At 37.5% G+C, this 14,054-nt stretch overlaps 1 pseudogene; it reads right to left on the bottom strand.

The window, feature by feature from the left end:
* Positions 1-2,641: 2,641 nt before the first annotated feature.
* LOC119506208 lies at positions 2,642-4,014 on the bottom strand (annotated as a pseudogene).
* Positions 4,015-14,054: the final 10,040 nt, after the last annotated feature.

Raw genomic sequence — 14,054 nt, 5'->3', positions numbered from 1 at the left:
AGGTCATTTGAATTCATACACACAAAAGAACAGATGGTGAAAAAAAAAAGAAAAATATGAGCAGGGTCTTAGGGAGCTGAGTGACAACATGAAACGCACATATATACGATTTATGGGTATCCCAGAAGGAGAAGAGAGGGGAAAGGGGGCAGAAAGAGTAATAGAAGACATAGTCACTGAAAATTTCCCAACTCTTATAAAAGACAGAAAATAAGAGATTCAAGAAGTGCAACGTACCCCAAATAGAATAGATCCCAATAGACCTACTCCAAGACACTTACTGGTCAGATTGTCCAATGTCAAAGACAAGGTGAGGATTCTGAAAGCAGCAAGAGAAAAGCGATCCATCACATGCAAGGGAAGGTCGATAAGACTATGTACAGATTTCTCCACAGAAACCATGGAGGCAAGAAGACAGTGGCATGATATATTTAAGATACTGAAGGAGAAAAACTGCCAACCAAGAATTCTATATCCAGCAAAACTTTCCTTCAAAAATGAGGGAGAGATTAAAACATTTTCAGAGAAGAAAGCATGGTACTGGCACAAAGGTAGACGTACTGATCTATGGAATTGAATTGCATTTTTGGGGATATAACTCCAGGTGTATAGTTGACTGATTTTGATAAGGCCCCAAAACCACTGAACTGGAACATAAGTCTCTTCAACAGATGGGGGAGGGAGAGCTGGATATCCATATTCAAAAGAATGAAAGAGGATCCCTACCTCACACCCTACAAAAAGTTAATTCAAACTGGATTACAGAACTCAGTATAAGAGACAGTACCATAGAACTCCTAGAAGATATTGTAGGGAAACATCTTCAAGACCTTGTATTGGGAGGTCACTTCTTAGACACTTCAACCAAAGCACAAGCAATAAAAGAAAAAAATAGATAAATGGGAACTCCTCATAATTAAAAGCTTCTTTACCTCAAAGGAAGAAAAAAGGTAAAGAAGCAGACAACTCAATGGGAAAAAATATTTGGAATCCATGTATCTGACAGACTGATATCTTGCATATGTAAAGAAATCCTACAACTCAACAATAGTAGAGACAGTCCAATTATAAAATGGGCACAAGTTATGAAAAGACATTTCTCTGAATAGGAAATATAAATGGCAAAATAAAACACGCATGAAAATATGTTCATCTTCACTAGCAATTTGGGAGATGCAAATTAAGACCACAATGTGATATCATCTCACAACAATTACAATGGCAGTCATTAAACAAAAAGGAAACTATGAATGCTATAAGGTTTGTGGAGAAATTGGAATTCTTATTGTTGGTGGGACTGTAGAATGAATGGTACAACCACTCTGGAAGACAGTCTGGTGGTTCCTTCAAAAACTAGATATAAATTTACCCTTTGATCTAGCAATTTCACTTCTCAGTATATACCCTGAAGATCTGAAAGCAGTGACATATATTTGCACACTGATGTTGATAGCAGCATTATTCACAATTGCCAAGAGATGGAAACAATCAGAATGCCCTTCAACAAGTGAGTGAATAAACAAAATGTGGTATATACACATGATTGTATACTACATGGCAGATTGAATACTTCATGAGTCATGAAACATATGACAACATGGATGAGCTCTGAAGACACAATGCTGAGTGAAATAAGCCAGGCACAAAAAAGAGACATATTTTAGGTTAACAGTAATGTGATCTCTGTGAAAAAATGTAAAATAAATGTTTTATATTGTAGAATGTAGGGGACCTAGCAATAGACAGCAAATAGTGAAGGGGGAATGATAATCTAATAAAATCAGATAAGTTATGGATGGTAATCTTAATGTTATTGGAATGTTCAGGAATGACTATGGTTTGTTAATTTTGGGTGAGTATGGTAGGAACATGTTGGAAGCAATGTAGTTATTTTAGGTTATTTTTCTGATTTCTTTGTTTGGTTATGTTTTGTTAATTTTAATGGAGTAGGGTACAAACATGATGGAAGCAATATAGTTATTTGAAGTTATTTGTTTTTATTTTTAATTTGTTTTGGTTTTGTTTGAAATGTTTTTTATTGTTTGTTTTTTTTCTTTTTCTTGTTTTTTGTTTGTTGTTTGTTTGAGAACCCAAAGCAAACTTTATTGTTACAGAACTCTATTTACTTGAAATTAAAATGGAAAAACAGAAAGGCACTTTAACTGATTTTCAAAATACTGAAAACCATCAACTCTTAAGTTCTCTGGTATTGTTTTCTTGGCTTTTGAGAACTTACTTCCCACCTCTAAGATAACATTCAAGGCAAATCGTTTGGAATGAATGCTAAAAGTTTCCCAAGATCTAGTTATTTGAAGATACTTTATTTTTAAACAAGTCACCACACAGAGCTTTTGGCTCATTCAGCCATTACACAAGCTACAAATGCTTGCTCAGCAGCTGAAGGGCACGCTTTAGTAGCATGTTTGAAAGTGAATAAAAATCTATATAAAGCAAATAATCAAGTAGTTTCCATAGGAACACAGATAATTGTGATCCCATCTCCTAGTCTTCCAGATTACTGCATCTGTGCCAACCCTACTTGTACAAAGACATTTCAAAACTGGCAGTAATTAAGTTAAATGGTTCCCCCAAATCCCTTAATTCAAGCCAAACTCACAGTTAACAGCTACAAAAATGGTATTTACACATTAATACCAGCTGAAGCACAAGTTGTTGGGTGATGTTTCATTCCACTTTCCCAAGCACGGGGCACCAGCAGGGGGCTGATATCCTGCTCCTCTACTTTGGGTGGAAAATTGTGGTTCTTGATCAGCTGCATGAGTTGCCGCATGGGCCCCAACATCACGTAGTGGATCATGGACCTCTGGAAGCCATTGAAGGTATAAGTAGCAGCTGTGGTGTACATGCTCATGTTCTCAAACAGCATCCAGTCACACACATGCATTTCTGACAGGTCACGGCACTCCACAATTCAATCCAGGCCATCACATGTCAGTGCCATATGCTGGATGAATAGTATTTCTCTTCTGGTTTGGGTCTCTTTTGCAGTAGAGGCTTTACATGTGAATGATCATAGAGGATGCAATTAAATGACCCATATACTCCATCATTCATGTGATACATAAATGTTTGTTCACTCAATTCATCTTCATCATCAGAGCCTGTCTGTTCCTTTAATACAAGTATTTTGGCAATGATATTCACTGGAAGAGTGAAAGCTAATGCAACATAGTATCTGCCTGGCTCAGCTATGATTTTCACTCCAGAGTCTGATGGAAAATACTTGTCTAATGCTGGATTGATTACACTGGTGATCTCTTCAAATTTAAGCTTCACATCATTGGATCCAGGAAAGCCACCACCAATTTCAAACAGATACATGCTGAAACCAACCTCAGCTCCCATGTCAAAGACACAGCAGGCATCTGAGATTGCCTGCATGAAGGTTTCAGGATCAGTACAGCTACTTCCCACATGGAAGCTGACACCAATGACATCAATATTTAGCTCTTTTCTAAAAGAAGCCTGCTGGTTTTGAGTGTGACTCCAAATTTAACACTGAGGTGACAGACTGCTTTGGAGTTATCAGTGGCAATCCACAAAACCAACCTTGCTTTCAAATGTGATCTGGCCACTTTCATCAACTTGACCTTGCTGTTGAACATCATCATCTCAACTCCATTATTGGGTGCATACTTTATTTGGGACACTTGAGAACAAGAGTTTGAATAGATTATCCTCTTGGGAGGCACCCCAAGGCTCTGCACCAACTGCATTTCAGCCTTGCTAGCCCAGTCAAATCCTGTCCCAATGGCAACCAGGGTCTCACTATGGCTCTGCTGTCATTATATTTGATGGCATAGAAGGGGTGTCATGAGGAAGTGCTTTTAACCATCTTAGGTGTTTCTTTAGAATGTCTCAGAGGTCTGCAACATAGAAGGTTTCTGTATCATCAGAAGACACTTCATTAATTTTTTCATCTAGGATGTTCTTGGTAGTAAAACCTTCATCAAGGAAACGGCAGTCAAACTCTTCATTACTGAAGTTGTTCATGGTTTCTTGATGTTCCTCTGAAATGCAACAAAACAGAAAACTAAGAGATGGAATATAAAGAAATTATTTCTGACTTTTCATGAAAACAGTTCTCCAGGAATCCCAAATCCTGCTGAATAAGACTTGTGCCCTTGGTGCAGCAGTGGAAACATTCTGCCAGCACATGGGTGCCACGGGCCAGTCCTGAGGAAGTGCTGTAGCCAGTGCTGCCCCTGTTGCCTCTGCCACACCCACCTGTCTCACTCTTTTTTATTTAATTTAATTTTGATAAATTAAGTAAAAAAAAGGATATTATGAATAGCTTTATGCCAATACATTTTGAAATTTTATATCAAATGGACAAATTCTTATAAGTTCTAAAATTTGGCTCTAGAAGAAATAAAAAAAAAAGTGGACAAATCAGCTAGTTGCAACACTTGGACCTAATCTGGATTGGTATAGCAACAAAACAATTATAAAATATTTGAGGCAATCTGGGAAATTTGATTATTTAACCTTGTCTTTGATGACAATAGACATACTATTAGGTATTTGGTTGTATTAGTGGTATGGTGATTATGCTTTTAAAAATAGTTCTTATCTTTTAGATTGTCATTCAAAAATACTATGGATGAAGTGATACTATATCTAGGATTTGTTTCAAATTATTGGGGAAGTGGATAGGCCATGATTTGAAAATTGGTAAAACTGGGCATGAGACATTTATTATACTGTTCTTTCTACTTTTCTTCATGTTTCAAAATTTACATAATTTTAAAAATCCAGTAAATATTGTTTAATATCCATCTGTAAGTTTCCATATACAAATCTATTTAAATGTCTTTATTCCTTGTAAAAATGAAACAAAAATATTAAGTGAAATAAATTCTCTCAGGAAAAAGTAGAAGATAAGCCACCACCTGCACCCACCATAGCCACCAAACCTGTTAGATCTGGACCAATCAAACCTCAGGTGATCAAAACTGAAGAAACAAAGTCTTAAAAGGCTATGGTTTATTTCTGGGGATTGGGGGTTGTGTTGAGGGAGGAAAAAGGGGAAATGAAGTCAGACAATGCCAGCAGCCAAAGGGGTAAAATGATCTGTGACAGTATTCTGTTCAGAGCTTGGAGATGTAAAATGGACATAGAAGCAATTTATACTGACACACAGCTGCTGCACTGGGAAAAGTGAGGCTTTGCAAACTTGCATCTACTATCTAACACATGTTCCATTGATGGCCACACATCTTCAATCAGAACTTAATCCAGGTATGTGCATACATTCCTTGAGTACATATAATTTAGAACTAAATGCCAAATTTTTAGATGAAAACAACAGAATATGAGAAAAATAACTACAGAGGAATAGCTCAGCCTGATCAGTGTGGTAGTCCCAGTGAATATGTCAGATGTGGTTTCTTTGCTCTCTTATGTTCTTTGGATATGGTTATAGTGTTTGTAGGCTTGGTGGTGAAGAAATGAAAATAACTGGTGCTGGATAGAGGAGCCTTATTTTTTATTATGTCAACTTGCTATTATTGTAACGTGGTGATTGAGCTGAACACAATCAAAATGCAATGACTGATCCCCCTTCTTCCTGGATGAGTGAGCAGATGATTAAATATTGATGGCAGCTTCCTTGAACATCTCCAAACAGGCAGTGTTTGGCTGCTGCTTTAGTTTGAAATGATGCTGTGTTTTGGTTGTGGTCTGAAGCTTTGAATTGCTACTTGGCCTATCCTTTCTTCAATGGAGCTGTCAATTTTCTAACATTGTACAGAAATTAACAGCCATTGGTATAGAAACATTAAACTTAATTTTCTTCCATTTGTAGAGGGGTAATGCACTGTATTAAATATGCAAGGTCTTACTGCAGGTGTTTGATTACAGAAACTAATAAAGCATTCTCTAAATTATAAAAAAATAGAAAAAAACAGGATCTCTGTAAAATTGAACACTCTTTTGGATCAAAGTACTTTGACAGAAAAGTAAAAAGACAGTTTATGCAATAGGAGACAATAATTGTAAATCACATATCAGTTAAGGGTTTACTATCCAGAGTATATAAAGAGATCCTACAACTCAACAACAAAAAGACAAAAAAAACTAGTTAAAAATATGCAAAAGACATGGACAGGCACTTTTCAGAAGAGGAAATACAAATGGCTAAAAACATGAAAAGATGCTCAACTTCGTTGGCCATTAGGGAAATGCAAATCAAAACCACAATGAGATATCATCTCACGCCTACCAGAATGACCATTATCCAAAAAACAGAAAATTACAAGTGCTGGACAGGATGTGGAGAAAGAGGCACACTTACTCATTGTTGGTGGGAATGTAGAATGGTGCAACCACTCTGGAAGACAGTGTGGAAATTTCTCAGGAAGCTAAATATAGATTTGCCATATGACCCAGCTATTCCATTGCTAGGTATATACTCAGAGGAACTGAGACTTAAGACACAAATGGACATTTGTAAACCGATGTTTATTGCAGCATTATTCACAATTGCCAAGAGATGGAAACAGCCCAAATGTCCATCAACAGATGAGTGGATAAACAAACTGTGGTATATACATATGATGGAATATTATGCAGCTGTAAAACAGAACAAAGACATTGATCATATAATAATGTGGATGAACCTTGAGGACATTATGTTGAGTGATGTTAGCCAGAAACAAAAGGACAGATATTGTATGGTCTCATTAATATGAACAAACATTAATGAACAAACTTTGAGAGTTAAAAGCTGACAACATTACCAGAAGATAGAAAGAAGGTAGAAATCAGGCATTTGATGCTGAAGGACTACAGAATGTTTAGCAGGATTGAATGTATAGATACAGAAATAATTATCATAATACTGTGTGATGATAGCACAGTATTGTAAGTACACTGAACAAGGATGTCTGTTGGCAAAGCTGAAAAAGGTGGGATAGGAGAATGTGTGATGCTAGAGGTAAAGATAGATGATAAAGACTGGGACTGTATAACTTTGCAAAAACTGGAGTGACCAATGACTGTTACTAAATGTACAAATATAAAAATGTTTTTGCATGTGGGAAAGCAAATGAATGTCAACCACTCAGAGTGTTGAAAAATGGATGGTATTTGGGAAAAAAACATAATCAAAGCAAACTGGAGTGAGTGTATGGTCAATAGTAACATTGTAATATGCTTCCATTAAATGTAACAAAGGCAACATACCAATGCTAAGTGTTTATGAGAGGGGGATATAGGGGAGGGATATGGGATTCTTTGTAGTGGTGGTGTTTTCTGTCTTTACTATTATATTGTATTGTATGACATGTTACTTTTCTTTTTATCATCTTTTTATTATTTGCTAAAAAAGAACATTTTTTTAGTGATCAATATGTTCAAGTGCTGATTGTGGTGATAAATGTACAACTTTATGATGATACCATAAATGATTCACTGTACACTGTGGATAAATGTATGATATGTGAATATAACTCTATAAAATTGTAGAAAAAAATATATATAGGAGTAAAGATGTTGGAGAAAACATGGGCAGAGGGATGAGCAGGCAAAATGGTGTAGCCTTTCTGAAGTCTGAGAACAGAGTCATGAATGGACATTTGCACACTGATTTCATGGAAGCAGTATTCATGATTTGCAATGGGTGGAGGTAGCCTAAGTGTATATAGACTGAGGAACAGAATGGTGAACTGTGGTGTGTGCATACAATGGAATATTGAGCAACTCTGAGAAGGAGTGAAGCTGTGAGACATGCAATGAGGTGAATGGATCCTGTACATAGCATTATGAGTGAAGTATGCAAGAAATAAAGGCAAACACTATAATCACCAATATGGACTAACTACAGTGTGTAAACTCAGAATTGAATCTTAGACACAGTCTAAGAGGGGAATGACTATTACAATTCTCCCTAGATTGTAAGATCTTACAGCAGTCAAATCTATTCCTGAATTGTAATGGCTATCTCCAAACTTTGAGACACTGATCCCTTAATGTATGACCTGATTGGTCTCTGGAATAATGGGTATCTCTGTGACACCAGAAACTTAGAGCTAGAGTTTGGCAGATATGAATGTTAGTATTAGTGCATACAGCAACTCATAAAAAATAAGTTGAAAAAGAGTCCAGGCTTCAATTAGTGATATGAATGAACCATATCTGGTTAAGACTAGGGCAAACCAGGCCAAAGGGTAAAGGTCAAAACTGACTGTGTTTTAGAACTTTAACTTCCATGTGAGATCAAGGGAAGAGATGTCTATCTGGTGCATGTTCTATATTTTCTAAACAGTATAACTCTACAGTTTGTTCAAACACCACAATTACATGTAACTTTGAATAGGAAATGAGATATGATAGGTTTGTATAGGTTAGAGTGAAATAGTGATACATCCCAAAGTAATTTGTGCAGAGAATAAAAATATATTTACAGGGTCCCCCTGAGGAGCTGGGGGAAAGTGCAAACGTGTTGGACTTGCTCACCTGGACTGATGCTGATATTGTTGCAGACATTAGAACTGGTGGTTTGATATTCTGAGCCCTTTATTATGAGACATGCCCTTATGGGACTTGTGGCAAAGGAGAGGCTGAACTTGCATGGATTGTGCCTAAGAGTCTCCCCCTTAGTACCTCTTTGTTGCTCAGATGTGGCCCTCTCTCTGACTAACTGAGCCACCTCGGCAGGTGAACTCACTGCCCTCCCCCTCCATGGGACCCAACTCCCAGGGGTGTAAATCTCCCTGGCAATGAAGGATATGAACTCCCAGGGATTAATCTGGACCTGGCATTGTGGGATTGAGAATATATTCTTGACCAAAAGGGGGATGTGAAATGAAATGAAATAAAGTTTCAGTGGCTGAGAGATTTCAAATGGAGTTAAGAGGTTACTATGGTGGACATTCTTATGCACTATATAGATAACACCTCTTAGGTTATAATGTACTGGAATAGCTAGAAGTAAATACCTGAAACTATCAAACTGCAACCCAGTTGTCTGGATTCCTGAAGATGACTGTATAACAATGTAGATTACAAGAGGTGACAATGTGATTGTGAAAACCTTGTGGATCACACTCCCTTTATCTAGTGTGTGGATGGATGAGTAGAAAAATGAGGACAAAAACTAAATGAAAAATTGGGTGGGATGGGGGGATGAATTGGGTGTTCTTTTTTACTTCTATTTTTTATTCTTATTCTGATTCTTTCTGATGTAAGGAAAATGTTCAGAAATAGATTGTGGTGATGAATGCATAACTATATGATGGTACTGTGAACAGTTGATTGTACACAATGGATTACTGTAAGATATGTGAATATATTTCAATAAAACTGAATTTAATTAAAAAAACATATGAAAAGATGCTCAACTTCACTGCCCATTAGGGAAATGCAAATCAAAACCACAATGAGATATCATCTCACACCTAGATACTAGAATGTCCATTATTAAAAGAAAAGAACAGAAAATTACAAGTTCTGGAGAGGATGGGTAAAAAGAAGCACTTTTTCACCATTGGTGGGAATGTAGAATTGTGCCATAACTCTGGAAGGCAGTGTGACAGTTCCTCATGAAGGTAAGCATAGAACTGTCTTATGATCCAAGAATCCCATTACTAGGTATATGTTCAGAGGAACTGAAGGCAAGGACATGAACAGACATTTTCATGCCAATGTTTATAGTGGCAGTATTCACAACTGCCAAGAGATGGATGTCCATCAATGGATGAGTAGATTAAAAAAACTGATATAGACATAAAATGGAATATTATGCAGCTGTAAGACAGAATAAAGTCAAGAAGCATATAACAATGTGAATGAAACATGAGGATGTTATGCTGAGTGAAATTAGCCAGAAACAAAAGGACAAATACTGTATGGTCTCACTAATATGAGCCAACATTTATGAGTAAACTTTGAGAGTTAATGTTGAGAACACAGTTTATCAGGAGATAGAAAGTGTTTAGAGATGGAGCATTTGATGCTGAAGTAGTACAGAGGGTTCAAAAGGATTGATTGTATAGAAACAGAAATGGATAGCACAGTGCTGTGTGATGGTAGCACAATATTGTAAGTACACTGGTAAAAGATGAGTTTGAGTACAGTTGAAAGAGGAATGCTAGAGGAATGTATGACACTGGAAGGAAAGATATGAAGTATAGACTAGGACTTTATAACTTAGTGAAAACTAGGGAGGTCAATGATGTTAAATAAATGTAAAAATATAAGAATGTTATTTTGCATGAGGAAGAACAAATAAATGTTAACTTTGCATGGTGTTGAGAATGGGATGTTATTGAGGGAAAAATACAATCAATGCATACTAGAGTTTATAGTTAACAGTAATATTGAAATATGCCTCCACTAATTGTAACAAAGGCAATGTACCAAACCTAAATGTTTATAAGAGGGGGCTATGAAGGAGTGGTATTGGAATCTTTGTGGTGGTGGTGGTGTCTGAAATTTTAATGCATTTTGTTTTATTTTATTTTTGTTTTATTCTTTATTTGTTATTTTATTTTATTTTATTTTATTTCTTTTGTATTTTTTCTCATCTTTCTCCTTTTTTGGTGGAAGAAACAGAAACATCCACATATAGATTGTGGTGGTGAATGCATAACTATGTGATTATACCAGAACCACTGATGGTGTACTTGGGATTGAATGTTTAAAAAAATAAACAGAGAGGTAAAAGAGCTGGAGAAAAGGTGGAGAGAGGGATGTACCTATTCACTGATGGGGGAAGTATAATGGTGCAGCCCATCAGGAGGGCAGTGTAGTATTTCCACAGGAAGCTAAATTGGGGTTGCCATATGGTCCTGCAATCCCATTATTGGGTATATACTTGGAAGAATTAAGAGCAGAGACATGAATGGACATTTGTATGTCCATTTATATGTCCAGGTCCATTTAATTAATTGAGTACCCTACAACTGCATTTTACCTTGTGGCCACTCAATATTCCATTGTATGTATACACCACAGTCCACCATTCAGTTCATCAGTCGATGTACCTTTAGGCAAACTCCATCCACTGCAAATCATGAATACTGCTAACACCAATATATAAATGTAATTGTTCCTAGATTGCAAGCTTTTATAGCAGTTACATCTATTCCTGAGTTGTGGTGATTATTTCAAGATTCTGTGATGCTGAGCTCTTCTGTATAGCCTGGTCAGTCCCTGGAACTTCAGGTATCTGGGTAACACCTAAGACTCAGAGCTAGAGTTTGGTAGCTATGAATGTGAGAATTACCCCATACAGCAAATGTTTAAAAAGCTGGAAAGGGGTTCTACTTCAATTAGAGATATGAATGAAATGGCCTTGGTTAGAACTAAGGTAAATTAAACTAAAGGGTAGAGGGTGACATTGACTGTATTTTAAAACTTCAACTTCTATGTAAGACCAAAGGTAGATTTTTTTGTTGTTGTTTTTTGTGGAAAATCTTTATTTTCTCCAGCATGCTATGTAATTCAACTTGCATCATCAGTTTATTCAAGCACCATAATTACATGGAACTTTGAGTAGGGAGTGAGATCTGGTTTGCTTGTACAAGTTAGTGCAAAGCCCCAATAAATCCCAGGGTAAATGGGCAGAGGATAAAAAAGTATTTGAAAAGCCCTCTTGATTGGGGAATTCCTTATGTTCTTGTAAACATTGGGGACTACAAATTTAGTAGGCTGAGCCCTCAATCTTGGTGCTTGCCCTTATGAAGCCCGTCACTGCAAAGGAGAGGCTAAGCCTACTTAAAATTATGCCTAAGAAGCACCCCCAGAGGATCTCTTGTGCCGTTTGGATGTGACCTCTTTCTCTAAGCCACTTGGCAGGTGGAATTGCTGACCTACCCCCAATGAGACATGATTCCCAGGGATTTAAATCTCCCTGACAACATGGGGCATGACTCCTGGGGATGACTCTGGACCCAGCAGTGTGAGACTGAGAAAACCTTCTTTACAAATGGGAAGACAAATGAAGCAGTCATGTTTCAGGGGCTAAGAGATTTCAAATTGAGTCAAGAGGTAATTCTAGAGGTTATTCTTATGCATTATATAGATTTCCCTTTTTAGTTTTTAGTGTATTAGAATAGTTAAAATGAAATACCTGAAACTTTTGAACTGCAACCCAGTAGCCTTGTTTCTTGAAGATGAGTGTATAAGTATATAGCTTATATGGTGTGACCATGAGATTGTAGAAAACTTTGTGTCTCACAGCCCATTTATCCAGTGTATAGACAAAGAAGAAGAAAAATGGGGACAAAAAAAGAAGTGAATAATAGAGGGGATGGGGAGATGGGTTGTTTTGGGTGTTCTTTTTTACATTTGTTTTCATTCTTCATTTTTGTTTTTATTATTTTTTGGAGTAATGAAAATATTCAAAAATTGAAGATGGTAATGAATGAGCAACCATATGATGATACCCTGAACAATTGATTGTACACTTTTGATATGTGACTATGTCTCCATAAAATTGCAAGGAAAACAAAGTCAGAACCTCCAAATAGTATTTATTTTTGTTTTTGTGACTAGGGTAGGTAAAGTAATTTTATTACAAATTTCAAGATCTAAAAAGTAATTTGTTACATTTACTAAGATAAATCTGAGATGAATTTATGTATCAAGCATGTGTCCTGCATAGTGACACTGTGATCCTCAGACATAAAAGTACACAGTTCCACCCCTCCTTTAGGGATGGGATCAGGCCAGATGAAAGGAAACTGTGCTGACAGAACTAGCATACACTGGTTGGGATTGTTTGGGTTTATCTCTGAAGAGTTCAGGTGAAGAAGACTCTGTCCTTGAAATCTGGAAGTCAAACTAGAATCTTGAGGGCTATCCTTGAACTTCTAGCCTCTCTTTTCCCAGTTTTTATTTCAATGCTATTTAGGAGACTTTCTGTATTTAATAAGAGCTATGATTTGATTGGTTTTCTAAGCCCAAGTATGAAAATCCTTCCCATATGGCAAAAGACCCACATAGGAGCTGGGTGCCCAGTAGTGAGACTGAGGCTAGTTATGGGAAAAACATTCCAGCCCAGTGGCCTAGATGGCAACCTTGCAACAACAGAGACACTGCCATAAAGTGAGGAAGGTGATCACAGGCAAAAAGGGCTGGAAGAGACCTCAGGAGGTCATGTAGGCCATCCTCTCCCCTCTAAATGAGACAGGGTTACATGGCCTTGCATTCATAGGCAAGGAACCTTAGGTCTTTTTTATTTTATTGTAAACTTAACTTTTTTTAAAAGTTTCTTAAAGGCAGCACCTTAACAAGGTGGGGATGTCAGAAGCTTCAGGGACTTGGTGGGTGTGAGCAAAAGTACACATCAAGCCCTCACTGCAGGACCTTAGAAGGAACCCAGGGTGAAGAGGAGCAGTGCAGTACCTGAGAGTCAGCTGAGATATAAGGGGAGAGTAGGCCTCACGCTACAGGACTAAGAAAGAGGGGAAGAGAAGAAGAGCCAAAAAGAAGTGGCTACAAAACAGCCTGCTCATGAGAAATGCTGAAACTCCCAGGGGGTGAAGAGCTGATAAGTCAGTAGCTGAGGGGCCCACAGCTAAGCCGTCTTTGCCTGGTAAATTCTATCTCAGATTCTCCTGAACTAAGTCTCACTCTCAACTTTGGGGATTCTGCCCCCCAGGGGATGTTTGGCAATGTCCGGAGATATTTGGGTTGTCACAACTGAAGGTGATGGGATGTTACTGGCATCTAGAAGGTAGAGATCAGGGACACTGCTAAACATCCTGCAATGCACAAGGCAGCTCCCACCATAAAAAATGCTCAAAATAGTCAGTAATGCCAAAGTTGAGAAACCCTGTTCTAGGGGGAGTACCTTACTCATAAGATTCTGAATCTAGTGTGAGCCTAGACCCCTGAACTTACAATCAAATGGTAACTTCTTCTACCCCAAGCCCTAATGTATGGATCAACCCACTGCCCTGCTTAGCAGAAGTCCCCAGTGATTCCAGAGTGTTCTACAACTGTCCAATCAGCTGCTGGCAGTTCAAATTCCAGTCAATACCACCAAAGCCTTAGATCTCTTTCCTCTTTTTTCTCTTCTGAAAAAG

Source organism: Choloepus didactylus, chromosome 11 (assembly GCF_015220235.1).
Source record: "Choloepus didactylus isolate mChoDid1 chromosome 11, mChoDid1.pri, whole genome shotgun sequence".
NCBI classification, from domain to species: Eukaryota; Metazoa; Chordata; class Mammalia; order Pilosa; family Megalonychidae; genus Choloepus; species Choloepus didactylus.
Note: the sequence above shows the minus strand (reverse complement) of the source record. Positions and strands in the feature narration are given on the sequence as shown.